Here is a 19,362-nt window from a genome sequence, read left to right as displayed (position 1 = left end):
AAAATTTTGCAAAATTCTGCATCTTTTATTTGTCAAAATAACACAATATAAACATTCCAATTTCAATTATTTTGGTAATTTATTTCAAAATATCTGTCAGCAAGTATGTCTGTAACAATACAGACCAAAAAACAGATTCTGATAATTTTTTATTTTCTTTTTTTTACAAATAGATTCCTGACTAGACATATTAATACAGAACTTTTGTGAGTAATTCTTTTAAATTACAATACAGAGCTGTATTTCCTGCACCTGTCAGAAGCAGTGCAAAGGTTTGGGGGTCAGGGGTAACAGAGGAGCTGAGGGAGAGGGAAGGATCCTGAGAGTGAACCTGGAGGGTGGTAGGTGTGGGTGGGAGAAGTTTTTTTGGGGAGAGGGCTGGGTGCATTGTTAGGGAGTTGGGAAGCCTCCCCCATGCAGACCCTGGCTAACCCCAAGCCTCTCCCATTCAATTAGATACGTCTTCCCCATCCCCATTGGTCTCTGCAGCCTCCCTCCTCCCCAGACACCGTGCTGTCACCCCACTAGCTCCTGAGCCCAAGCCCCAGTCTGTCCCCCTACTATCCATTCTGAATTCCAGTCTGTGACCCCCTAGCAGCTCTATGTTCCCCATTCTGTCCTAACCTGGCTCCATGGGCAGGGAGCTGTGATGAATTTCTACTCCTGGGGGAATTTTGCAGCACTGGGCATGCACAGAATTTTTTCCCCACAGCACACAAAATACATTGGCCACGAAGTTCTGCAGTTCCTCGTTTTGCCCATCAGAGGCCGCTGTGGCTGTTCTGGCGCCACAGCAGACTGTGGTGGGCAAAAGGCAGAACTGCAGCACTTCTTGGACAGAATGTATTTTATGCTGGGGAAAAAAACAAAATTATGGGGGGCAGATGAATTATGCATATCTGCAGATGCAAAGAATTCCCTCAGGAGTTAAGGGGTCACTACAAAGAATCTTTCAGGTCAGAACACACTTAGATTTACAATCAAATTTTTTGGTAGCCCAGCTTATTTTTGACACCTTATTTTGATAGAATCTTCCCCTTAGATGAGATGTAGATAGATTAAAAATGAATGTATTGCAGTCATCAGACTGCTTGGTTTTGCTCTTTGGATCACTGGGAAACTTATAGCCACATCTCTTCGTGAATGGAGCTCACTTAAGAAAATGTTGCAGGAATTGTGTTGATTTAGAGAATAAACCTTTACTCTGCTTCACTAAAAGGAAAAATAAAACACTGAACTAATAAAAGTAGAATTATTCAAGGTGATCCACAAATGACATTGCTAAAATATCAACTTCAGTAATGTATGTGTGATGAATGCCCAGTTGTATTAATTTATAACTTATTCATTTTTTAATTTACAATTGAATTATTATAACAACCCCCAAGAATCCACCAGCTTATTCTTACTTTTTTTTTTTTTTTTAGAAGACCTTTATATATTTTTTTCCTTTTAGGTTACATGACATTCTTCATTGTCATATGACTGGTTCATTGGTCTACTCCAACACCCCAGCATGTAGCATGCTGGTGAGAGACAGATCTCTCTGAACTCTGTAAACTACGTTATGAGAGGTTAGGTAAGTGGCATTTTTCTTTATTATATTGGACAGCTTTTAATTGATTTCATATTCAACACCATATAAAATATTTAAAAAATAAATTTAGGGGGAAAAGTGCAATATAATATTAAAAATCCACTTATCAGACCTACTATACATGGAGTTGACTCCATGACCCAGGAGAATTGCATGGTACTTTTGGCATCATCCAGCACAATGCACACTGAGGCACCTAGCCGGGTATGGTGAGAACAGGACTTTAAAGAAAAAAGTTAGTTTGTATATAGAAGGGCTATTGCAAAATGAATTTATTTTTCATACTAGGGTTGTTCACACAACCAGAGCAAAGAAATGAGCTAGAAGTGGAATTCATCCTGCCATTGGTCAGTTTATGGAGTTGGTTGTTTATGAACATTGAGCTTTGCTGTTTCAGGTTATCAAAGGCCGTGTTAGTCCTGCTGAATGTAATACTACTGGGGGAATTCTGTATCACTGCATATGCACAGAATTCATGTGCTACATAGAATTTTTTTTCTCCACAGAAAATGTCAGAATGGTGCTGCAGTTTCTCTTTTTATCCACCAGGGGTCAGTGTGGTGCCAGAACAGAGAGCAGCTGGGGATAGGGAAAAGAAAGAGGCTGCCTTTCTCACAGCACCCTACCCATGGGGCCAGGTCAGGAGGCATATATGGGGGAATGGACAGCATGGTGCACCTGGGGCTGCTATAGGGTCACAAACTGGGTTTCAGAAGCAGTAGCATATCTGGGGGGGAGTAGGGAGAGTGGCTACTCCCCTGAGCACTTACCCGGCGCTTCCCAGAACATTCAGGTCTTCGGCGGCACTCAACTTTAAGCTCCACTGTGTGCATCTTGCAGCAGCGGCTCCTGCAGCCGGTGCTTCTCCTGCTCCCCCACCCTAGCTTTGTGGCAGCTGGGTGACACGCCTCACTGTGCCCGCTGGGGAGTGCCTGCTATCTTGCAGCTCCGGCTTCGCTTGGCTGAGGAGTAACCCAGCGCGGGTTTCCCACAGGCAGCTCTGGGTCTTCAGTGGCAATTTGGCGGTGGGTAATTCGGCGTGGCGAGTTCTTCAGTCTTCAGTGGCAAGACTGGTTTTTCTTTTTTTCCCCTTTCCTGCTTTGCAGTGGGTTGCACCTTTTTTTGTGTGTTCACTTCCCCTGCTCTTAGAACCTGGCTATGCCACTGTTCAGAAGGGCTAGTGTGGGGAGGCACAGACTGAAGCAGAGGCTGAATGGGAGTGGGGGTGCAGGGATACATGGGGGTGGGGGGATGCAGGGACATATGGGGATTGGAGAGGGGGTGATGGAATACATGGAGATGGGGTGAGGGAGGGTGGCTGAGTGGGGGTGCAAGGACACATAGGGATGGGGGGTGCAGGCAGGGGCACCGGAACTTGGGGGGGGAGGGCCCTCCCACTTTTTGCTGGAGCAGGGCCTGCCCTCTTCTCCCTGAGGTCCCACCCCCTGGCCAGGCCAGCATGGAGCCCGGGTAGATGTGGGAGCCCCGCACAGAGATCCTCCACCTTCCCGTGGTGCAGAGGGACTGAGAGCAGCCCCCACCCCGTGATCCCGCCTGGCCCAGGGCAAGTGGAGGGTCCGCAACTCCACGGCGGCTCCCCACAGCTGCCCACACTGCTCTCCCCAACCCAGCTCTGGGGGAGAAGAGAGCACCTCAGAGCCTCAGGGCAGCCACAGAAAGAGCCACGCTGCATGCACTGTGAGGAGCTGCTTACCCTCCACCTGCCCTGGGCGAGGAGGTGAGGACACAGCCTGGGGGCTGCTCGGAGGATCCGCCACGTCTCCCCACAGCTGCCCACGTGGCTCTTAGCGTGGCCAGGATTCGGCTCCAAGGCCACCCCATCCCTGGCCAGAGCTGAGTGAGCAGCTGTGGGGAGCCTTGGTTCCTCCACCTGCCCTGGGTGTGGGGTCTGCTTTTGGCCACCCCAGGTGGGAGGAGCAGGCTCCCCAACCCTGCTCCGGCTTCTGGCTTGGCTGAGGAGGGTGTCCGGGGGGGGGGAAAGGAGGGGCAAGGGCAGGGCCTCAGGAGGGTGGGGGGCCCCAGTCCCCCCATGTTTGGGAAGTCTCTGGCACCCTTGGGTGCAGGGACACATGGGGTCAGGGGCAGATGTGTCTAACTGAATGAAAGAGGTCAGGGGTCAGACAGGATCTGAATGGTAGAAGGTTCCCTAACAATCCCTCCCCACCTCAAAAAAAAAAAACAACTCTGTTCTCCCACCCACACCCAACAACCCTCCAAATTCATACCCAGACTCCTTCCAGCAATTACTTTCCTGTCCCTCTGTTCTTTCATTACTCCTGCCTCCCCCAAGCGTTTGCACTGCTTCTGAGAGGTCCGGGAAGTACAGTTCTCTATTGTAGTTTAAATGAATTATTACTCAGAGTTCTGTATTAATAAGCCTAGTAAGGAATCTGTTTGTCAAAAAACATTTCCTGGCTCTTTTTTGTTCTGTATTGTTACAGATATAGTTGCCGACAGGTATTTTGAAATAAATTATCAAAATAATTGAAACTGGCTTGATTATATTGTGTTATTTTGACAAATAAAATATGCAGAATTTTCAAAATTTTAAAATATTGTGAGCAGAATTTTTAATTTTTAGTGCAGAATTGCTCCTGGAATAATGTAATCTTCATCCTGTTGATGGCTGATCTGAAAATCTGAATCTACCTGACTCTGATTACTAGAATCACTGGGAATCACATCAAAAAGCATCATCAGCTATCTGGTGGTTAGAAGTGATGTACAGAGCTAAAACCTGCTCTTCTCAGCAATGCATTCAAATCAGTAGTATTAATGAAACTTTACTCAAGTGTTGAAAAATTATAGTATCATTATATTTAAAAAGAACAGGAGTACTTGTGGCACCTTAGAGACTAACAAATTTATTTCAGCATAATGGGGTGGCGCTTCACGCCCCAGCCTGACCGACCCAGCCCTTAGAGCCAATCAGCCTGGACGTGAGTCACGGCTGGACGAGGCGCCACCCTTCTATGCTGAAATAAATTTGTTAGTCTCTAAGATGCCACAAGTACGCCTGTTCTTTTTGCAGATACAGACAAACACAGCTGCTACTCTGAAACCTGTTATATTTAAAGTATACTTAAAATGCTTTTAAAGGGAAGATTTAACAGATGAGTTTTAAGTATTGGAAAAAGTTAATATGACACTTTCTAATGATAGGAATAAATGGGGGAAGAGGACTTATATGTATAGAAAATTTGAAGTATTAAATTTAGCTTAATACAAGGGATTATTGTTTAAGATGGCATTTTTTAAGACACCAGTGTGCAGGATCAAGTCTTGATTTGCATGATGTTGATGCAGTTAGCTCATGGTTTGTACAGGTGAATAAGGGGCTTTGACTCTTGATTCACCTGTCTTAGACATATAAAAGCAGAATATACTTAAATTGTCAGTGTCAGCTGTGTATACTGGTGATATACATAGTTATAATCATGTCATCTTATCAGCAGTAATGTTCAGAAAGCAACCTTGTAGCTTGGCATCTGTTGGCAATGTGGGTGAACACAATTGCCAAGAGCATGGAGAGAAGGTATTTCAGAGGCTTTTGCACATTAAGTTTATAGATAAATACTGATCAACAAAAATTTTAAAGTAATAGCATTAACTTAAATCAAATTTCTGACTTTTTTTTGCCTTTGTGACTGTTACAATTAAAATTACAAAGAAGTTAAAGAAAAATATTGTATATTATTTTAATGTTTTTCTTTCTGCGTTTGACAGTATTTTGTTTTCAGTTTCATTCAGTTGGCTTCCGGTGTTATTGTATGGATCTTTCACACAGCAACAACTGAGAGAGAGAAACTTAAAAAAAAAATAAAAGTATTATTTTTAAAATTGGCAGAGCAACTTAAGAGTAGTGCCTGGTATGGCTTTTAACTTTTTTAAAAACTGATTTCAAGTTGACAGTGTTCCTTTATTGTCATGTAATCAAATAAACAAACAAACTTCTCTTCTCCTTAAATGTAATTACATTGGAAAAAAGTTAGGTACATCAAGGTATTGAGATCACACACTCAACTTTTAGTACTGCCTGTTTTTTTAAAACATAGCTGTATTAATTTGTCCACATTGCACATCCAGTATATTCTATAGTACCTATTAATAACAAAGGGTAATACATTGAAGAGACATTTAACTAGTTCTCAGGGAGGATCTGTATACATGTCAAGTTTCATATTTCAACCATAATTGCTATAGTCTTTTGTTTTTTTTTTAAGTGTGGTTGCAAACTTTTAAATGGGGAAAGTGGTGTTCTATTGTTTGCTTTTTGTTCTTGCTGTATTTCGAAATGTCTGAATGGATCTTGCATAGACTTCCTGGGGAAAAAATATTTCTTTGAGAACAGATCAAATCTCAAAATTTCAACCAAAACGGTGAATATTTATGAAAGTTATTGGTGAGGGAGGAAGGGGAAGGGTTCTAATGAAACTATTCTGCAACTGTAACTACTGTATAACCAAGTGCCTGCTATAATAAATGCCAAAGTATATAACATGTATTCACTATCTAAGCACTGGTTTTATGTACCAGTAGATCCATCAGGTCACCCCTACCACATGTTGCAGCCCAGGAGTTTGGGGTTCAGAATCCATCTTTTCCACCCAATTCACCATTCATTCTGTTGAAACTACTAGAGAAGATGCCAGCTGGGACCCTACAGTTTGAAGGAAGTTGTGTATACATTATAGCAGTGCCAGGATGCCTTTGACAAGCTAACCAAGTTGATATTGTAGCACTTTCAATGCCACATATCACTGTCACAGCCAGGGCTATACCAGCGTGGTTGCTGCTTTTTCCCAGAACAAACCAGCCGGCTCCAGCTAGGCCCTATCTCAGTGAAATAAGTCGCACAAACACATACACTTTTCTCCTAGCATTTCAGAGTGCATGCTCAGTAAGCAGAAAAAACAGATTGGAGGTTTTAATTTCATGTTTTTCACCGACCTTTTGAAATGTCAAATTCAAATTTTCTACTTAAATACTTAACAAATACAAAGAAATAAAAGAGCTATATAAAAACCTAAGTATTATTAATTATCAAGCATAAAAACTAATTTCACCTCTCACACTGAGAGTTGGTTTCTCCAGATCAGCTTTATAAATACATTGTCAGGATAACGTGAATAATTTATGATGCTACTGCCAGTGGTATAATTATTCTGTGAATAAAAAGAGGCCTTCAGTCTCCAGGGATATAAAGCACCTTTCAAGAATACTAAATTAACGTAAAGCATTGATGAAAAGAGCAAATTAGAGAGCAATGGTTTATATCCTATCTAACTGGCCTACGTCCACGTTAACACCATTAAGTAATAGTTTTAGAGTATTCCTAAAATAACAGTAGGAATTTCCTTCTCGTTGTGCATATTTGTTCTTCCGCAGTTTAAACAAATATATTTAAGTTGGCATGATAAAACGTATTTGCTTATTTTACAATTACTTTCCATCTTCCCTCAGACTCTCCTACAAGTTGCAGTAATCAATGCTCTGTGTTGACTAGTGATAAATTACAATTTAATAATTCAGGGCTATGATCTCAACAAGATTATATTGAGTCAGATGGTTCTGATGTCAGAGACTTGAATTATTAGTTATCTCAAGGAGGAATTGAACTGATGAATCTTAACCATGGGGAGTAAATCTGCTTGCAAACTGTCAAACGTGGTCTCTATATCAAGTTGTAATTTAGTCATTCATGCATGGGAGAAGGAGTCAGGAATCAAACTGAGAGGCTGCACAGGGATGCGAGAGAAGCAACTGAGCTTACTGCTGAGGCCAAGTGTTTCCTATACTTTGGCCTGGTCCACACTACACTGTTAAACCGATTTTAACAGCGTTAAATTGATTCAATGCTGCACCCGTCCACACTACACTGCTCTTTATATCGACTTAAAGGGCTCTTTAAATCGATTTCTGTACTCCTACAAAACGAGAGGAGTAACGCTAAAATTGATATTACTATATCGATTTAGGGTTAGTGTGGACGCAAATCGACATTATTGGCCTCATTCTTTTACAGTAGCTACCCACAGTGCACTGCTCCAGAAATCGATGCTAGCCTCGGACCACGGGCGCACACCACCGAATTAATGTGCCTAGTGTGGACGCGCACAATCGACTTTATAATATCTGTTTTATAAAATCGGTTTAAGCTAATTCAAATTTATCCTGTAGTGTAGACGTACCCTTTGTGTCCTGTTACTGATTTTGGCTTAACGTTGCACTCATACTGGTCCATCAGCCTTTTAATTCAACATTGTAGAAGATATTCCACAGAGGAAGCTACTAATTCTGATAGATTTATGAACAGGTTTGGCTGCTGTGGTGGTGGTGGGAAATAAAAAGCAGATGGTTTGTGGACCCATGACAAAAATCATGCATCCAATGTCCATCCTTAAAAAGTTCCTCCAGATTGAAGGATTCTACCAATTGCAGAGATATTCCCTACCTTAAAAATAGGTAATTCCATTTCAAGCTGCAGGAACTTCTTGAAGGCGTCGCTCTACATTTTTCCTTTATCATCAGTCACATCTCTTTTATTGAACTGTGTATAAAATTGTATATATGGATACATTTTAGGAACAAAGGCTAAAAGGAAGGAAACTGAGGAATTGTTGTTTTTTGAAAATTATTATAAATTATTTCTTTATATAAACAGCTAGCTAACAATTTTGAATAGGCACCATGCAGACCACAAAGAAATGGAGGAGATAGGGTGCATCTGCAATATGATATTTTTTCATTCCTGTTTTCATTTGTTAAATATTTTTCCTTTCTTGACCTAGCCTACTTAGTCCATTTATGATTAACATTTATCATTCACTTGTTTGTTTAACTCATGCCCATTTGATTTTTCATTTATATGTTGTTTTTAGGACTCACCTGTGTCTATGTTCATGTATAATATATATAAATTGTATTTATCAGTTTAAAGTGTATTAAATAAAATGGTGAAAAAAACTTACAAAATAGCCATATCAATACATCTTCAAATGTTTTAAGAAGTCCTGAAAAATACTCCCAGCAAAACAGAAATAAAAGACAGATTTAACATCCTAAATATATATAATATAAATTTTGTGGGTTTTATTCATATTTTCAGTTTTTAATCTCCTGGTTTATTTTCACTTTTTAAATATTTAAACCTCTTATTTTATATTTTAATTTTTTTATCTTTCCAATTTTTTAATCTTGTTTAAAACTAAACATCAAATTCCATACTGAATAGGTCTAAATGGCAGCAATTATTAGATCTGACTGTCTTCATTTCACTTTGAATATTATTCCAATCTGTATTTCTAGCCAGTATTTAGCATCCATACTGAACTGTGTTTTGTTATCCTATACTGTGGGAGGGAAGGGGAAACACAACTCAACAAGAACACTGTTTTTTGCTGCTTTTCACCAGTTATACTTCATCTCCTGAGTCTCCTCTGTGCCTCAATAGCTGTAGAAAAGGAAACATTTGCTGCTTTTGACCAGAGGAGAGAAATGACAGTATAACTTCCTCTACAGCCAGTGCCAATCATATTCCTGAGCCTACCAGCAGAATGTGCACATCATTCTTTCTCTTCTCTCTTTCTGCATAGAGACCAAGCAGCTTGTCACCTTCACTAGTTCAGTTACAGAGAAGTGCAATTGCTTCCTAAAAATAGAATCTGCTCAGTCAGCCCCATAGTGTGGGAGCATCAGTCATTCATGTTTTTATTTCAACTTTAGGTTTTTTAGTTGAGACAGCGAGGACACCAGAAAATACAGCATTCTGTTAGTGTGACAGAATGTACCCGTGGAGCCACACCCTACACATTATTGTACTAATCTTTGTACAAATTATGCCTTGTGAGGTATCATTTCAAAACTCATAATTTGCTGGTCATTATTGTCTTGATTGAAATGTGTGTGGCAACATTGTATGTAAAGTCATAAGATTTCACCGTATGGTGTTCTTATCACTAAGAAGCATTCATTGTATTCTGGGGGGGGAGGAGTCCTGACTAGGGCTGCCAAGCAATTAAAAGAAATAATCGTGATTACTTGTGCGGTTAATCGTGCTGTTAAACAATAATAGAATACCATTTATTTAAATATTTTTGGGTGTTTTCTGCATTTTAAAATATATTGATTTCAATTACAACAGAGTACAAAGTGTACAGTGCTCACTCTGTTTATTTTTATTACAAATATTTGCACTGTAAATACAGAAGTAATAGTATTTTTCAGTTCACCTAATACAAGTATTGTAATGCAATCTCATAATCATGAAAGTTGAACTTACAAATGTAAAATTATGTACAAAAACGCAGCTTCATTCAAAAATAAAATAATGTAAAACTTTAGAGCCTACAAGTCTACTCAGTCCTACTTCTTGTTCAGCCAATCGCTCAGATAAAAAAGTTTGGTTATTTACAGGAGATAATGCAATTTGAAGGAGTTAATGCTGCCCGCTTTTTGTTTACAGTGTCACCTGAAAGTGAGAACAGGCATTCTCATGGCACTGTTGTAGCCAGCGTTGCAAGATATTTACATACAGGTACGCTAAAGATTCATATGTCCCTTCATGCTTCAGCCACCATTCCAGAGGATATGCTGATGAGGGGTTCTGCTCGATAACAAGCCAAAGCAGAGCAGACCTACGTATGTTTATTTTCATCAACTGAGTCAGATGCCACTGGCAGAAGGTTGATTTTCTTTTTTGGTGGTTCAAGTTCTGTAGTTTCCGCATCAGAGTGTTGCTCTTTTAAGATTTCTGAAAGTATGCTCTACACCTTGTCCTGCTCAGATTTTGGATGGCACTTCAGATTCTTAAACCTTGGATAGAGTGCTGTGCCCTTTGTCAAATCTGCAGTGAAAATGTTCTTAAAAAGAACATGTGCTGGGTCATCATCAGAGATTGCTATAACATGAAATATATGGCAGAATGCCGGCAAAACAGAGCAGGACACATACTATTCTCCCTCAAGGAGTTGAATCAAAATTTATTTAATGCATTTTGTTTTTTAACAAGTGTCATCAGCATGGAAGCATGTCCTCTGGAATGGTGGCCGAAGCATGAAGGGGCATACAAATATTTAACATATCTAGGACGTAAATACCATGCAAACACCTGTTCTCACTTTCAGGTGACATTGTAAATAAGAAGCAGGCAGCAGTGCCTCCCATAAATGTAAACAAACTAGTTTGTCTTCGTGATTGGCTGAACAAGAAGTAGGACTGAATGGACTCATGGACTTTAAAGTTTTACATTGTTTTATTTTTGAATGCAGTTTTTTTTTACATAATTTTACATTTTAAGTTCAACTTTCATGATTAAAAGATTGCACTACAGTACTTGTCTGAGGTGAATTGAAAAATACTATTTCTTTATCATTTTTACAGGGCAAATGTGTAATAAAAATAATATAAAGTGATCACTGTACACTTTGTAGTCTGTGTTGTAGTAGAAATCAATATATATTTGAAAATGTAGAAAAATATCCACAAATATTTAATAAATTTCAATTGATATTCTGTTGTCTCACAGTGCGATTAATTGCAATTAAATTTTTAAATCATGATTACGTTTTTTGAGTCAATTGCGTGAGTTAACTGCTATTACTCAACAGCCGTAGTCCTGACCTAAGAATTTTGGTCAGTAAGACTGCTGAAAGCATATACTGACAAATTTTATTTGAATCTGAGATTTGTTAAGTTAGGCACCAGCAGCATTTTAACTTAATTTCTTGTAACCATTTCTGACTTTTATGCTTCATTACTTGTACTCACTCAAAATCTGTGTCTTTGTAGTTAATAAACTTGCTTATTGTTTTATCTAATCCAGTGTGTGAAGCGTCTGGGAGGGCTGGCTTCTGGCACCAGCTGAGCAAGTTCGTGCTTGGGGCAGCATTCTGCCCAAACATAGGGCGGCACAGCCACTTTTTTTTTTTTTGTTCGCTGCTCCGGCTGCCCTTCTCTCCCCCCCCCCCCTTAGACCGGGCGCGCACTCTGCAGCACAGGGAGTCCCCTGGCACCGGCTGCCCTGTAGGGTTTTTTGTTTTGCTTTTCCCCTGCTTTGCCAGCCATGCCGTTGTTTCTCCTCCTGCCCCCCACACTTTCCTGCTCCAGCTGCGTCATTTTTGTGTTGTTCCCCCCCTGCTTTGCTACTCCAGCCGTGCCATTTGCTACTCCCCCTTTGCTGCTCCAGCTGCACCATTTTTTTTCCCCCGCTTTGCTGCTCTGGTGGCCCCTCCACCCCCTTTTTTTTTTTGCTTGGGGCAGCAAAAAAGTCAGAGCTGGCCCTGTGTCTGGGAAACGTCATTTGTGATAGCAAGTTATGAGCATATTATTTCTTTTAACACAATAATGGATATTATGTAATCTTGTCCTGTCCAGGTCAGGGTTGGGCAGTACATGAAATACATTTCTGGGGAATATTTAAGACTGGGAGTGTGTTGGGACCACCCTGCAGTATAACCGTGGCTGGTAGGAGCCAAGGTGTGGCTGGCTGGCTGCAGCACACACAGACATAGCTGGGTGTTATTTATATGCTGGAGGCTGTTTGTGAACAGTCCAGACTGAAGGCTAAAGCAGCAGGGCATTGTGATGGGAAGGTTATAGGGCAGGGGTGACACAGCTACTCGTTAGTCTGGATTGCACCCTGATATGTCACACTTAATGCTCAGCACAGATGATTGCTTCAAAAGCTTTTTAACTTTGGTTATATTTTTCAATTACTTATAAACAAATCTTCCTCATTTTCCTTTCCCTGTACAAAAAACGAAGAATAGTGTTTCAAGCGCTAGATAAAATCATGAGCGATGTCCAATAAGTAATCACACTGTTAGCTGCTTGATTTTCTTTTCTTGATTGTGAGGACAGTGGCTTTTGGATGTTAATGTCTTCAAAACAAAAACCTGTTACCTCAGACCTCCAAAAATAAGAATAAAAATTATATCCAGAGTCTGATTCTCCAGCACTTTTTACTTTGCATAGTCATTTACACCTATGGGGAATAGTGTAAAGAAACCTGCCTATATATGGGAAGAGAAGTCTGATTTGGTAGCCCACTTCATGTTCCAGCAAAGATGAGGAGGAAGTGTATCTAAGCATGCACAGAGAGGGAGCATGCTGAATCAATTACAGGACATGTCTACGCTAAAAGATTTTTCACTATAACATAAGGTGTGATTTTTAAAATGACATATTACTATTGATGTAACCTCTGTGTAGACAGTCTTATTCCGATATAAGAGTGCCTTTTTGTAGTTTAGCTTATATCGTCTGGAAAGGTGTTTGCGCTACCCACACTGGGAGGGGTAGGGGTAATGGATGGTCACTCTACTCACCTGGAAGATTGGCAGCCTCTAGGATCCACAAGAGAGCAGTTTGATCAGCTGCAAGAAGCAGGGAAGTTGTTGGCTTTTTATATACTTGTAAAGTACCATGCACAGCTGTCACACTGTATTAATAATAAATACTACTAATAGGCATCTCCCATTAGCCTACATCAAGACTCCCTTTACATCATTCCTAGTACTGTAGACAGTGCTCCAACTGCTGCTCTTTAGTTTCTGTTTTACCCCATTTTCATCCGATAACATGATTTTATTTCCAGTATACCATAAATTGAACTAAGAGGGTCATTTTGAGTTTTGCTTTAGTACTATCACAAAAGGGACACTTTCTGCCATTAATCAGAAGCAGATCTGTCACAGTAATGACAAACAACATAGCTGGCATGTTTTACATCAGCCAAGAAGGGGGAGAGGCGCATGGTGAGATCCCCTTCTCTTTGTTCCAAAGCAGTAAAGCTATGGAATTGCTGTCTGCACAATCATATCCTCATTTCAACAGTTTACCTTCCCAGCATAAAATGCACCACAGCTGAGGCTTTCAGCAGGCAGTCCTTACAAGATTACATGTGGGGCTTAGACTTCTGGACTCTCAATCATCTTTTTCTGACCCGGTGGTTTCCAGAGATGGACTTTTTTGCCACCAACAGGAAGTGCAGACAGTTTTGCTCAAGAGTGGAGTTTGGCCAAAGTCATACTAATAGTCCCAATGTGGCCCAGACAGGCCAGGTACCCTTACCTAATTCAGCGTGTCCTTTGTCCAGTGTTCAGTCTTCTGTCCATTCCTCATTCCCTCACACAAGATGCTGGTCGGACTCTCCATCCCAACCTGGGAATTGTCTCCCTCAAGGCTTAGTTCCTTGATGGTTCACAGAAATAGAGACTTCCTGTTCTGCAGAGATACAGCAGCTGCTGTGCAACAGTAAGAAAAATTCTACAAGGAACGCTTACCTTCAAGAATGGAAGAGATTCCACCATTGGTGTGACCAGTAGCATCTCTCATCTGCTCTTTCCTTTCTCTCTTTGCTGTCCTGCACTATCTATTGGAATTTAAAAAAAAAAAAAAATCAGGATTCTATGAGTTCTATCAGAGTTCACTTGATGGCTGTTACGGCTTTCCATTTCTTGGAGAAGGAATTCTCAGTATTTGCTCATCCCATGACAGTAATATTTACCAAAGGAGTTCAGAAACTGTTTTCCTCAGATTAGAGAACTCATCCCTGAATGGGATCTAATAAGACCTCCCTTTGAACTGATGGCTATGTATTCTCTTCTTAACCTATTCATTAAAACAGTCTTTTTGGGGCCATTACTTTTGCCAAAGAGTTAGGGAAAGGGGGGCTTTAATGAGAGACCCACCCTTTATGGAGATTTTCAAGGACAAGTTTGGTATATGTCCACAATCTAAATTTCTCCCTAAGTGTCGTCAGAATTTCACATCTGCCAAATCATCCAGATTTTTTTTCTGAAATCACATCAAACCTGTGAGGCGCTGCCTTACACACCTTGGACATCAGAAGATCATTACTTTTATATATGGACAGAACCAAGTCATTTAAAAAGTCTCCCAGATTGTTTATTTCAGTTGCTGACCGGTTCAAAGGGTCTGCGGTCTCTATCCAGGGACTCAACTGACGGCTTTCTGGATATGCTATTTCTTGCTTTGAATCTGCTGATATACAGCCTCCTCCTTGGGTGTCAGCTGATTTCACGGGGTCTTTTTCTGCTTCTGTGGCATTACTTAAGCATTGTTCCCATTGTGGAGATTTGCAAGGCTGCAACTTGAACTTCAGTACATAGCTTTACCAAACATCATATCATGGTTCATTTTTCTAGATCAAATGCTGCCTTTGGGAATGCACTCTTGTCTTCAGTTTTTGACTGCTCTGAAGCTCCCCCCTCTACAACTGAGGGTACTATTCAGTAATCACCTGAAGTGGAGCACCTAACAGGACACTACTCGAAGAAGGAGAGGTTACTCACTTTGTACAGTAACTGGAGTTCTTAGAAAGGGGTGTTCCACTACCTGCTTTCCTTCCCTTCTGCGTAGGAGTTTCCTCTAATGGACTTTGCGGTGGCTAAGGAACTGAGGGCAGTTCACCCACACAGCTCTATATAACCTAGGTGCATAGAACGAGGATGTGTGGGGTGTATGCATGGCCAAACAGGCACTGCTATCGAAAATCTCTGATCAAAGACTCCCAAAGGATGCACCTGAAATGAAGCCTCCACAAGGAGACACATCTTGAAGAACTCCTCTTACTGCATAAGGTGAATAATCTTGACTTTTCTAATATTCAGGGAGTGTACAGCTATTGATTACACCAGTTCTGTTTAATACATTAATTCTCTTATCCGCCCAGAATGTTCTTCGAAAAAGACTACAGTGAATACAAAAAAGTCAGTCTTGGCATAGATTTAGCATCCTAAAAATGTAATGTCCAGATTTCTCTTATAACTATAGATTTTTATAGTGTCTTTCACATAAAGAATCTCAAAGCATGTGTCAGATTGTGGGCCAAACTCTTGGAACATAAGCAGAAGTAAGGGAAAGCCTCTTCAAAGAGAGGAAGTGCAGCTGTTGTGCCCTGATGCTGGGGCCCTCACTAGTATTCAGTGTGAGAAAATTCTAACTTCTGCATCCAAAGAGAATTCGGTAAGGTGCAAAGATGTTTGGTATAGAGTATGGAAGGGGAGAAAAAATAGTGTAGCCAATTGTCCATTCAATAAATATTCCTTAGCCAGTAGTCCATTCCTGCAAATATTTATGAAGATGCTATGGCACCCTAAAGAAACTTGCTGTGTTTACTACCATTTGATTTCCCTTGGCACACCTGTAACACATCTCATACCCATACACACAGATTTTCCTAATGGTGCACAGGCCTTCACAGCACTGTTTTAGATTAGACATGCTTTGAGCAAGACTACGTACCATGTGCTCCTCCACCATGCCATTCTCCATTGCCAACGTGGTAGGGTGGATAAGGGTGACTGGCAGCTTTGAGATATTAATCAGCCATGCACTCAGTTATGTGTGTCATCTTTAGTTCTTAAACCGCAAAACAGATTCTTCTTTACAACATACATATCGCATTCTCATTAATTCTAATAGAATAATGCTCTGTGCCTAGAGACAAAAATACACACCATTGTATTTATTTTTGATGTTGTCTCCACAGCAGTACAGATATGTGGCCGTTTACGAACAACTGGGTCCCTACCCCTTGCTTTTAGACAATTAGTTCTGCTGAGACGATTCCTTGCTTTCTCCATGCATAACAACTCAAGGCTTCTCCTGTGGCTCAAATGTGTAGCTGACAAAGAACAATAAGTTTCCAACAAAATTAATCCTACCTGGCCCAGTCTTCCCATTATAATGCTGAACAGGCTAAATCTGAATGCACCAGGACCCAGTGAATCCATACAATGTTGACTTTTAAAGCCAACTTCTGTACTAGTGCTACATTAACACCTAATGATATCTGGGTAATTTTTTAGTTAATGGATAAAGTAACATGGTGAGTTCTAATGTGGCAGTTGGCAACAAACTCTAAAAAGTTTCTCCAGGCTTAAATAAAATACGCTTTAAACTGAGTGGGAGAGGGTTCAGGGAGCTGGAATGGCATGTTAAGATGCCTACAGTAAAACCTGCAAAGAATCCTGTGGCACTTTATAAACTAACAGACGCTTTGGAGCATGAGCTTTCGTGGGTGAATACCCACTTCGTCAGATGCATGTAGTGGAAATTTCCAGGGGCAGGAATATATATGCAGGCAAGCTAGAGATAATGAGGTAGTTCAATCAGGGAGGATGAGGCCCTGCTCTAGCAGTTGAGGTGTGAAAACCAAGGGAGGAGAAACTGGTTTTGTAATTGGCAAGCCATTCACAGTCTTTGTTTAATCCTGAGCTGATGGTGTCAAATTTGCAGATGAACTGAAGCTCAACAGTTTCTCTTTGATTCTCTCTTTGATTCTCAAAGAGAAACTGCTGAGCTTCAGTTCATCTGCAAATTTGACACCATCAGCTCAGGATTAAACAAAGACTGTGAATGGCTTGCCAATTACAAAACCAGTTTCTCCTCCCTTGGTTTTCACACCTCAACTGCTTGAGCAGGGCCTCATCCTCCCTGATTGAACTACCTCATTATCTCTAGCTTGCCTGCATATATATTCCTGCCCCTGGAAATTTCTACTACATGCATCTGACGAAGTGGGTATTCACCCACGAAAGCTCATGCTCCAAAGCGTCTGTTAGTCTATAAGGTGCCACAGGATTCTTTGCTGCTTTTACAGATCCAGACTAACACGGCTACCCCTCTGATGCAGTAAATCCTGTGATTGTTTCTGGATGTATATTAAACAAGCGTTCTTCACACTAATGGTCATCATGTTGGCATAAAAGTACTTGTGTGTCAGTGAATTGTGGTTGTAAAGCATCATCATGTTACTTCAAGAGGATCATTAGAGCTGAATGACCAAACCAAAAAATCCTAAACAAATTAAAGTGCTTCTGTAAGAGCTCTCTGTAAGGGCATCAGTCATTGCTGTATAAGCACTTTCATAGCCTAAGTAAGAAAACACTCTGCTGAAGTCCCAGAAGATAGATCAGAGGTGTAATTCTAGAGGAAGATGCAGAGGACTAGTTACCGGAAGACAAATGTAATATAAGATTTTACTGATTGAGTTTCTCTGAGTCCAACCTTCAGCACTATAAATAATTATTTTAGCAATGACTAACACTTAAAATGAGCACCTCTTATATCAGTAAAGGCACACATTGCAGGATCATATTCTTTCAAGTTTACTCCCTTCACTTTAAGACAATGTTTTCCTCACCCCCATATTTATCCTTCCTGTTCCAGACATAGCAATTATCTAAAGTTGTATAGAGAGGAATTTTTTTTCATTTTAAGATCACTAAGTAACTGAAAATTTGTCAAAATCATTGCAAAGAACTTATTCTTTAAGTATCTGATCAATCCCTTCTTGCATAGTGTGTGGGGGCGTGGGGATTATATGTTGTCAGTTGATGTTTTGTCATGAAACTTGGCAAAAATGTAAGATCGTAACTGGAAATAATGTTTAATGAATTTGGTGCTGAAGTCTGTTCACTGTGGGAAATGGATCAATATGGCCACAAAATAACTATACTAAACCCCAGATCCACATTTGTCCACTGATTAATATTTACAGTTTTATAGACCCTGCCTTTTTTTAAATTAAATAATAAAATATATTTTCTTTTCAGTATTTAAACAGGTATGACTTTTAACCTAATAAATAATATGAATATGTAGGGTATCTATCTGTTGCACAATGTGCTTTCAATGTACACCATGAAAGCAGAATGCTGAAGCATGCCCGGTATCACCGAATCTCTCTGGTCCTCCTGGCCTGCAACAAGGTGTTTTGAATCACAGTACCAGCACTTAAGGAATTGTAAGTCCTTGTTTAAAATTATAGAGAGAACAATGGAATTTGAAGTACTGTTTTGTACCATTGGACATCCATTAATGATTTCATGGTGGACTAGAGGTTACACATCGAATGAACGTGAGGGTGAAGTTGGGGAAGTCTGTGACACCCATATTGTCTCATCATTTGAACATTGTTAGATTTCAAAAGGTTTGTCCAGCCAGCTGCTTTTGAGGTAGTAAGAAGAGTATGGAGACACAGATGGACATTTATCAGGCAGTGAGTGGAGTCTGTTTATATTGCACCGTAAAGTCCATTTTCAGTTTTTTGTGCATGCAGAATTTCCTTTGATGTCAATGGGGTTCTCACACAAAGATCAAGGGTAAAATACGACCTAAACAATAGTGGAGGAAAATGCAGAATAGTGCTTGGTAAACATTTCATTCCTGTTGCATGTACTGGAAATAAACTATATTATATAGATAGATAGATATATTAGGATAACAAAATTAGTTGCAACTGCACTGAAAAACTAAAAACATGCAAAATGTTTAAGGTGCCTGATTTACATTGCTATTATAATCTTGACACTTGCATTTCTTGACTTACTGTGATTTTAACAATGCAATCTTAACATTGCATTTACAGTTGTTCTTCCATTTAATATAGATGAGAGCTTTCTCGACTAATGCATCTTACTCTGCTAGAATCAGAAGTCTGCTGACTCTCTTTCCATGTCAAATGGGAACAACAGTCTTTCTGACCTCCTGAGCCCTTTTATTATTAATTTCTAAACCTTCTTTGAGGCAGTACATAGCTAAACAACTCCATCCATCAACAATTTGGGTAATAAACTTCTGGCCAGATTCTCTTCTGAGCACAGAATTTCTTACAATATTAATAGTTGAAGCAAATGTATAGATATAATATATTCATAGTTTATGCCATCTTATAATACTGTGTCTCAAATTTTGACTTGAAAAAATAATTCATG

The 19,362-nt window shown here is 40.2% G+C and overlaps 1 protein-coding gene across 5 annotated transcripts in view; it reads left to right on the top strand.

Moving 5' to 3' along the window:
- The window catches only part of LYRM4 (LYR motif containing 4), a 177,854-nt gene that overhangs the window by 80,375 nt on the left and 78,117 nt on the right, over nt 1-19,362 (top strand). Inside the window, exons 3-4 of one of the 5 annotated variants that reach the window (XR_003999033.1) lie at nt 1,457-1,579; nt 2,104-2,235. The exons of 3 other annotated variants lie outside the window; for them this stretch is intronic. The gene's annotated coding sequence lies outside the window, so the exon portion shown is untranslated. The remainder of the gene's footprint in view (nt 1-1,456; nt 1,580-2,103; nt 2,236-19,362) is intronic. One more of the 5 variants, XR_003999032.1, reaches the window with a different exon arrangement.

Source organism: Gopherus evgoodei, chromosome 2 (assembly GCF_007399415.2).
Source record: "Gopherus evgoodei ecotype Sinaloan lineage chromosome 2, rGopEvg1_v1.p, whole genome shotgun sequence".
Lineage (NCBI taxonomy): Eukaryota > Metazoa > Chordata > Testudines > Testudinidae > Gopherus > Gopherus evgoodei.
Note: the sequence above shows the minus strand (reverse complement) of the source record. Positions and strands in the feature narration are given on the sequence as shown.